Genomic DNA, 9,023 nt, shown 5'->3' with positions numbered 1-9,023 from the left:
GGCAGCGGCCGATGGCAAGCCGGCCCGGCAGAAAAGCACGTGGAGAGAGAGGCAGCGCGGGGCTGTGCGGAGAGTGGAGGAATCGCGAGCCCCATGCCGCCCCCGCCGCCCCCCGCACTGCTTGCTGCAGGACCTGCGGGTGAGAGGCTGGCCCCCGCGCAGCTCGCTGCAGGACCTGCCGGTGGAGAGGCTGGTGGAGGTCTTCGCCTGGGTTCCCGCCACCGACCTGCCCAGCCTGGCCCAGGCCTGCACCAAATTCCACCACATCCTGCACACCAACAGCATCTGGAGACGGCGCTGCCGGGAGGAGTCTGGCGTTCGTGAAAACTCGCAGAACCTGGAGATGACCGGTACATCTTACCGAGAAGTCTATGCGAAGCTGTTCCCATACAGACACATTCTGGGATTGTGGCAGCTAGATCGTAGCTATAGAACACTAGTGAATGTCGTGGCGGACGGTTCTGCATCACTGGTTGGCAATACAGGCCTTCCTTTCACACCCATGTGGGTGGCCCTGTACATTTCAAGTCCGTGTTCAGAATTCGCCTGACGGAGAGGAAACCAGCCCGGTGGAGTGCATGGAAGGCCTCCACAGCAGGCCCCACAGCCGCCAGGTGCTGATTCAGAAGGACAGGTTCACCACCCAGTGCAACCAGACAGACCACCCAACGGATTTAACAGCAAGCCTGAGGGATGAACGGGTGCGGGTGCTGATGGGGGAGGACAGACAGCGGTATGACTTCCTGACCTGCCGCCGCCTCTACCTCCCGCCCAGCCACCCGGACGACCTCATCAGGCCAGGCCTCTTCCAATACTACTTAGATGACTTTGGCCTAAAGATCGCCATGCTCAGCTTCCATGGGCAGTATGCCGGGTCACCGATATCACGGGACACTCCAAGAAGACCCTAGAGATCCACCTCCTGCGCCGCATCCGGCTGCGAGATGGCGAGATCTTCCGCAACTTCCACGAGCTCGCCCGCGTGGTCCCGGAGATTGACCAGCAGGTGACCCGGGAGCAGCAGCAGCAGCAAGAAGACGGGACTGAGGAAAGCGAGGGCCATGGCTGGCGGAGCCCTGCCCAACCCAGCTTCGGGGAGAGTCCGGGGCTGCAGCTTCGGAGGAGCAGCCTGTCCCGTTTGTTCTGCCTGTGGGCGTGCACCGAAGAGTCCAGAACTACCCCGGAACCTGCAGGATGTGTTTCTATGGCGTGGACACTCTTGCCGTAATTGGCTCATCCAACCGCAAGAGCTTCCCTGGAGTCTGCATCCTGTTCGATGAGAACCACTTCGGGTTCATCTGGCCGAAGGCGAAACACTTCTTCCTGTACAGCAGAGTCCAGAACTCCTTCCAGAATGTGGAGGCACCATCCCCGCAGGCCTTCCTGGAGGTGCTCAAGAACATTCAGTCCATCCCTAACAGGTTTGGCTCAGTGGATAGAGCGTTGGCCTACGGCCTGAAAATAAAATATATTAAAAAAATAAAATAAAATAATATTGGCAACAATGTATGCCAAAAAATTTGAAATAGACAGTTTCCTAGAAAATATAATTTGCCAAACAGACACAGGAAAAAATAAAAAATCTGAATAGACTGTAACTATAATAAATGGAATAAGTTTAAAATCTATTTATACGAATAATATACCAAACCTGGATGGCTTTATCTAAAGGAGAAAAACAAAACAAAACAGAGAACCAGTTCCTGTAAGCCCCAATGAAGAGTTTGGATTTTTATCTTAATGGTAATTAGGAGCCACTAAAAGAATTTAAGCAGGAAGGTGACATAATTGCATTTTCGAATGAAGACTTGGGCCTGCAGTGAAGCAGGATCAAGGTTGGAGACTATAATAATTAGTTAAGAAATGCTAGAAGCCTGGGTTAAGGGATGGCTGCAGAGTTGGAGAGTCGGTAACAGATTTGGGAGATGTTTAGGTCAGTCTTAGGGGTAGGGATGGGGGCATATAAATCAAAGAATGATAAGGGACTGGGAATAATTAAGGATGAAACCCTGATTTCTGTGTAGGTAACTGGGTGCATGTAGTGCTCTTTGTGAATTGGCAAGCTGAGTGAACCATGTTTGGGTGGAGGATGATGAGGCCATTTTTTGACATGTTGAGGTGCCTGAGAGACATCCTGGTGGAACCAACTAGTAGGTAGATATAAGAACCTGAACCCAGGAAGCGGGTTTAGGGTGAAGATATGGTTTGGAAATTTCCTGAAAACTTGGGTTCTCTCAATTTCAAGGCCAACTAATCATGACACATGAAGTCTGAGTCAGTTTCCCAACTGTAAAATACTAATACCAGCTCCATCTCTTCCCCAAGGGAAGCCGAGAACAGAGACCATCAAAGTGAAAGGACTTTGAGTCAAAGAACCCGTACATGGTGGGATCTCTGTGAGATGGACAAGTTTGGTAGAAGGGCTGCAAGTAGCTGTGCCCTTATCTCTCCAGTCTCTAGCTTCTGGTCCTCCCAAGGTGTCCAGAGGCCCTTCTCTAGGGAGAAAAGGAGAGCAAAGGACTAAAACGAAGATTCAAAGATGCTATGGGGAAATATTCATGTGTTCAGTCAATAATTTATTGAAGTTCAAACTGAAAACTGAATTACCTATCAATTATTCACACTCTTGGGTGAATTTTTATCTTCATTGTGAGATTTAAGTGTGGGGTTTTGTTGTTTTTTTTTGTTTGTTTGTTTTATAATTTGGAAATTGGGGGGCCACCTTGCCACTCTTTTATTCAGTTTGGGATACACTCTTAGCCCTTAAGCAGGCAAGTTTCAGTAACAGGCAGACTATCTTATCAGTAAGGATTTACATGACTATCTGGTGGGGAAGTTGCTTCAGCTACCATTGTCTCCACGAGAAACAGTGGGTACATAGCTCTGACCTTTGCCAGGGCTTCAAGGGTCAGCAGCCTTCTGGGTTCCTTGTCCACTAGGTATGTGTTTTTAATAGGTAAACATTCACATTGGCTCCAAAATCAAGCTTACATAAAAAGGCATACATCGGAAAGCCTCCCACCATTCCCACGGCTGCAGAGTATCCCATTGTTTAACATAGTTTCATCAATAAGGGTAGTTTCTTCAGGGAGAGAATTTGGAGCCTGGAGCTCTCTAAACGGAAGGCCTTGGTGGGTCACATTTGGAGGCAACAAGGGATGCTGGGGAGCCAGGGAGCAAAAGACAACTGGTGGGCAATACTCCATGGTCTTGGTGATTCTCCCGAAGCTTTAGAAAGGAATTTACCCCTCGGGCTAGCCCAGGGCAACTCCTAATGGTGTTTGGGGAGAAACCTGTCCCTGGGATTCATTTAACAAATAGGTATGGAGCCCATATTAGGTAGCAGGGCCTGTGCTCAGGCCATGGGAACATGAAGGCAAGATTTCCACTTCGGTTTAGCTGGAGACAGGTGTGCCCACTGTGCAGGGCAGCGAAGGTGGGTGTCCATGGGGAGCCAGGCTTAAGTGCTATGGGGAAAGCAAAGCAGGGAGAGGTCGTGGAGGAGGAGGCCCTTTCTCAGACTCAGGTCCTGGCCCAGGTGTCAAATCCCCCGAGCTCTTATAGTCCTACAGGCACAACTAGCAACTCCCTCTTCTGAGCCTCCTCTGGTTACACACAGTCCCACTGTGCTGCTCACCACCTGCGCTCTAATCCTCTCAATGTCTCTCCCTTACTGGACTGTGAGCTCCCTGACGTCAGGGTCTGTCCTTGGTGGTGCATCTCTGAATCCCTAAAGCTCTGCACAGGGCCTGGCTCTCAGGACAGACTATTGGATGGATTCTACCTCATCACAGGGAAGGTAAGAGTTCAAGCTGAGCCCTGAAGAACACGTTAGACTTGGACAGACGGGAAAGATAAGTAAAGAGGGCAGGCAGACAGACGGGGGGTGGGTGAAATGTCTCGGTAGAGACGGGGAAGGAACTATAGCAGATGAAAGCATGTCGAGGTCAGACTGAATTCTCGGTGTCTCCAGAAGAGAGAAACCGGAGGCTAGTGGTCACCTAATACGAGAGTGGCTGCAGCTCTAGGAGCAAATGAGGAGATGCTGTTTCATTTGAAGATTCATTTTCCCAGGGACTTCTCCTGGGTACCTGTGGGGGCAATTAAGGATTTTGTCTCTTTTTGAGCCTCATCCTCCCACAAATACCATGACTCCAGTTAGTCAAATTAGAAGTTTCCAAGTTTTTCCTTAGATTAAAATCATGACATCTCGCCTGGCCAGGTGGCTCAGTTGGTTGGAGTGTCATCCAGTACACCAAAAGGTTGTGGATTTTATTCCGGCCAGGGACATCTCGCCTGGCCAGGTGGCTCAGTTGGTTGTGGATTTTATTCTGGCCAGGGCACATACCTAGGTTGTGGGTTCGATTCCTGGTTAGGTCAGGGCGTGTATGGGATGTCTGTCTGTGTCTCTCTCTCTCTCTTTTTTCTCTCTCCCTTCTCTCTCTAAAATCAATAAACCTTACATGAGGATAAAAAATTGTCGTGAGTGATAAATTGAGGTCAGACCAGCTTTCTAATCCCTTCTGAAACAACTAAGCCTTTCTGAATGGAAATAGTTCAGAGACCCCGCTTAGCAGCAGAGGGGATGGAAGGAAAAAACAGGCATAAAGAGGTCCTACCACACACACACTCATCCCACCTCTACAGATGCTAGTGCTCCAGACCCTACCAACCAAGTCAAGTGACTCACTCCAGATTCGAGGTTTAATTCAGATTTTGTTATTTACATGCACTGAGGGAAAAGGAAGGAGGGCTCTCTAGCCAGTAGCTGGGCAATCACAGTCCGATTCCCTAACACAACGGAATTCCAGGCCTCCTTTACATGAATGCCTTCTTCACAAAGTCAAGTACCTGTCGTCAGCCAGGGAAGAGGGGCCTCGGAATCGTCAGAAAATGGAGGAGGTGACCTCATGATACGTAGCTGGGTGGGCAAAAAGGGGTCCCTGCAATAAATCTACTGAAGAACCTCTCAGAGGGTCTGATCATAAATTCCTAACCAAGCAGGTCATGATGGGTAGCCACACCTCAGGCCTCAAACTTCCATAATGAAAGATTCTATTTGCTGTAAGAAAGCCCTGTTCTTTGTTTTGTGCACCTAGGTTTACACACTTTTAAAATACCTCTTTTTGCCCAGCCGGCGTGGCTCGGTGGTTGAGCATTGGCCTGGGAACCAGGAGGTCATGGTTTGATTCCTGGTCACGGCACATGCCCGGGTTGTGGGCTCGATCCCCAGTGTGGGGTGTGTAGGAGGCAGCCGATCAAGGATGCACTCTTATTTCTCAGTCCGCAGGCCGACGCTCTATCCACTGAGCCAAACCGGTTTTGGTGTATTATTGATGTTTCTATCTCTCTCTCCCTCTTTCTTCCTCTCTGAAATCAATAAATATATATTAAATAAAAAGAAATAAAATACCTCTTTTTCAGCAGCCATCGACGTTTCTCTCTCCCTCCTTCCTTCTCTAAAATAAAAATAAATAAATTGCCTTTTTCAGACCTCTAGGAAGTTAATCACCTTCAAGAGAGCACAAGCCCTAACCGGTTTGGCTCAGTGGATAGAGCGTCGGTCTGCGGACTGAAGGGTCCCAGGTTCGATTCTGGTCAAGGGCATGTACCTTGGTTGCGGGCACGTCCCCAGTGGGGGGTGTGCAAGAGGCAGCTGATTGATATTTCTCTCTCATCAATGTTTCTAACTCTCTATTCCTCCCTCTCCCTTCCTCTCTGTAAAAAATCAATAAAATACATATTTTAAAAAAAAAGAGAGAGAGCACAAATCTTAACTATCCTGTAATCCAGTTCCTGTTGCTTTCTCCCACCATCACATAATCTTCCTCATGTCCTCTCCTTAATTTCAAATGCATAAAAGAAACTGCAAAGCTATCATTCTCCAGAGCATTTGAGATCTTGCCTCCTGGCAATGTTACCAGTTTGGCTCAAATAACCTCTTATAAAAACCCTCTACAGCCCGAGCAGGTTTAGTTCAGTGGACAGAGTGTCCGCCTGGGGACTGAAGGGTCCTGGGTTCGATTCTGGTCAAGGGCACATGCCATGGTGGCAGGCTGGATCCCCAGTAGGGGACGTGCAGGAGGGAACTGATCAATGATTCTCTCTCATCATTGATGTTTCTATCTCTCTCTCTCTCCCTCTCCCTTTCTCTCTAAAATCAATTAAAATAGTATTTTTTAAAATCCTCTACAGTTTTGGACATTTCTTACATCAACAGCAGGAAAGAGAAAAATGAACGTTGCAATCCTAAGTCAACAAACTTCAGAGAGGCTCTCTGAAATGAATCCCAGTGTTTATTCATTAAGGACCTATCAATTTTTGAAGAGTTTAACTTTCTCTAAGTGTAAGGCTCTCCTGGTAATGAGGGGCAGATGTCTTCACCACCAGGACAGTGTACTGGGCCAGCTTCAAGTCATGAGTTTGCATTGGGAAGGGAACAGAAAGGAAGGCTGGAGGTAAAGAAATTTCCAAAGAATCGCATGTATAGCCAAGGAGGCCATGGCCTTGCTTCTTATTACACTGAGAAAATAAAAGTTACCTGAAAAGAATTTCCTCATGTTCCCACTTCCAAACTTACCAGCTGGCCTGCACGTGCCTAGCCACACACTCTTCCCTCCTGAAAAATCATTGAGTTGTTTATGAAGCTATATAAGGTCAACCCCTCACTTGTGCCCTGGATCCCACCTCTTCTGTCTACTCCTGTAATTGTCTCCTTTCTTTGCTGCATTACCAAAATTCCTTTCCCACTCAAATAATTGCTATCACACAGTACTATATCTCACTTAAAAAAACGAAAACAGCTGAAACCGGTTTGGCTCAGTGGATGGAGCGTCGGCCTGCGGACTGAGGGGTCCCGGGTTCGATTCTGGTCGGGGGCATGTGCCTGGGTTGTGGGCACATCCCCAGTAGATGTGCAGGAGGCGGCTGATCGATGTTTCTCTCTCATCAATGTTTCTAACTCTCTATCTCTCTCCCTTGGGGCGACATCCCCAGTAGATGTGCAGGAGGCGGCTGATCGATGTTTCTCGCTCATCAATGTTTCTAACTCTCTATCTCTCTCCCTTCCTCTCTGTAAAAATCAATAAAATATAGTCCAAAAAAAAAACTTTCCCACATTCCTCTCCATTACCAATCCATTTCTCCCTCACTCTCTTAAATCCATTCCCATAAGGTTTTTTAATAGGTGTCTTTTTTAAAATTTTTATTGATCTTTAGAGAGAGAGGAAGAGAGAGGGAGAAACAATGATGTGAGAGCAAAACAGTGATTGGCTGTCTCCCACATGCCCCCACCGGGGATTGAACCAGCAACCTTGCAGTGCACGGGAGGACACCCAACCGAGCCATACCAGCGAGGGAGATTGTTTATTGATTTTTGGAGAGGAAGGGAGAGGGAGAGACAGAGAGAAAAAAGACAAATATGTGAAAGCACAACAGCAGTATTGATCAGCTCACCACTGACCTCCACACTGTCAAATCCATTGGTCAGGTCTGAGCTCTCATATTGCTTGGCCTCTCTGTATGGTTTGCAAAACTTCCACCCTCTCCCTCCCTCTGGAAACATTTGTTTCACTTAGCTTCTGAAATAACTAATTTTCTTAGCTGTCAGAGCTGCTTCTTCATTCTCCTTTCCTGGATTCTCTTCTTCTAGACCCTAAACAGTGGGTGTGGCAGGATTCAGTAACCAGACTTCTACTCCTCTCTACCTACACTCGCTTCCTTGGTGCATTTAGTCCCATCGCTTTAAATAACATTTTATATACACTGATAATTCCCAAAATTATATTTCCAGCCCACCTTCTCCCCTATGGGCAACTCTATATCTTCACTTGAGTCTAAAAGACACTACAAATTAATCGAACATGTAATAGTCTCCCTACGAGGGTGCTGCCCTCACTCAGTCTTCCCTCAGTTTGGGTAAATAGAAACTCTGTCCTTCCACTTATTCAGGCTAAAAATCTTGGAATCATCCCGACTCCTTTCTTTCCCTCATATCCCACCTCCAATCCATCAGCAAAACCATTTTGTATCTACAAATATATCCATCATTTGACTTCTCACCACCTCCGCCATCGCTCTACCCAAGTCACCATTTTCACCTAGATTATAGTAGTAGCCTCCTAACTCTCACCTCTAGTGCCTCTTACCAAATCCTGCTTGAGAGGCCAAACAATATAAGGACTGAGAAATGAGCCATGGATTTGGCAATGTGGGTCATTGTAACTTGCTTTCACTGGAATGGGAGGCATGAAAGCCTGACAGACCTGAATTCCACCCTAGAGTGAAATCCTGCATGCCCCCCATAGGGTATCCTCCTTGTTGGTCCTATAACTACCAAGTCAAGTTCCTGATTCAGAGCCTTTGCATTTGCACTTCCTTTTGCCTGGACTACCCTTCCTCCAGGCAGTCACATCTGGAATACCTACTTTCTCTCCAGAATTCAGCTTTCCATTTAAAACAAAGCTTCTGATTTTAAAAAACAAACAACAACAAAAAACGGTGACCCTTCAGTCAATGCTCTATCCACTTAGCCAAACTGGGCAGGGCTCTCTTCTTTTTTAAAGTCTGTGACTTTAATGATATCTACAGATTTCCCTTTGTTATATAATACAGCATAGTCACATGATCCAAGGTTTAGGATGTGGACATCTTTAGGGAGCTTTCTGCCTACCCCAAATAAGTAATATTGTTGAAATAAAATCCGAGTAATATAAACATGTTTACAGAAAAAAGCCTACTCCTTATTCTTTCCACCTGATTCCTTACCTATCCTTACCAGCGAACCACTATTTTTAGTTTCTTGTGTATTCTTCCAGAGTTGTTTTTTATAAACATACCGTATTTGCCGGCGTATAAGACGATTTTTTGGCCCTGAAAAATATGCCTCCAAGTGGGGGGTCGTCTTATACGCCAGGTACACTTCAGATAGACTGCCCATAGTGCTTGCCCCGTGCCATAGTGGCCTCCCGATGCCCGCCCACTTCATTCCACATACCGTTCAGGCATCAGCAGCGCTGTTGGGT

At 47.2% G+C, this 9,023-nt stretch overlaps 1 pseudogene; it reads left to right on the top strand.

The window, feature by feature from the left end:
• Positions 1 to 2,499, top strand: part of LOC102769013 — an 8,638-nt pseudogene extending 6,139 nt beyond the window's left edge.
• Positions 2,500 to 9,023: the final 6,524 nt, after the last annotated feature.

The sequence above is a fragment of the Myotis davidii genome, unplaced genomic scaffold (assembly GCF_000327345.1).
Source record: "Myotis davidii unplaced genomic scaffold, ASM32734v1 scaffold134, whole genome shotgun sequence".
Classification (NCBI taxonomy): domain Eukaryota; kingdom Metazoa; phylum Chordata; class Mammalia; order Chiroptera; family Vespertilionidae; genus Myotis; species Myotis davidii.
Note: the sequence above shows the minus strand (reverse complement) of the source record. Positions and strands in the feature narration are given on the sequence as shown.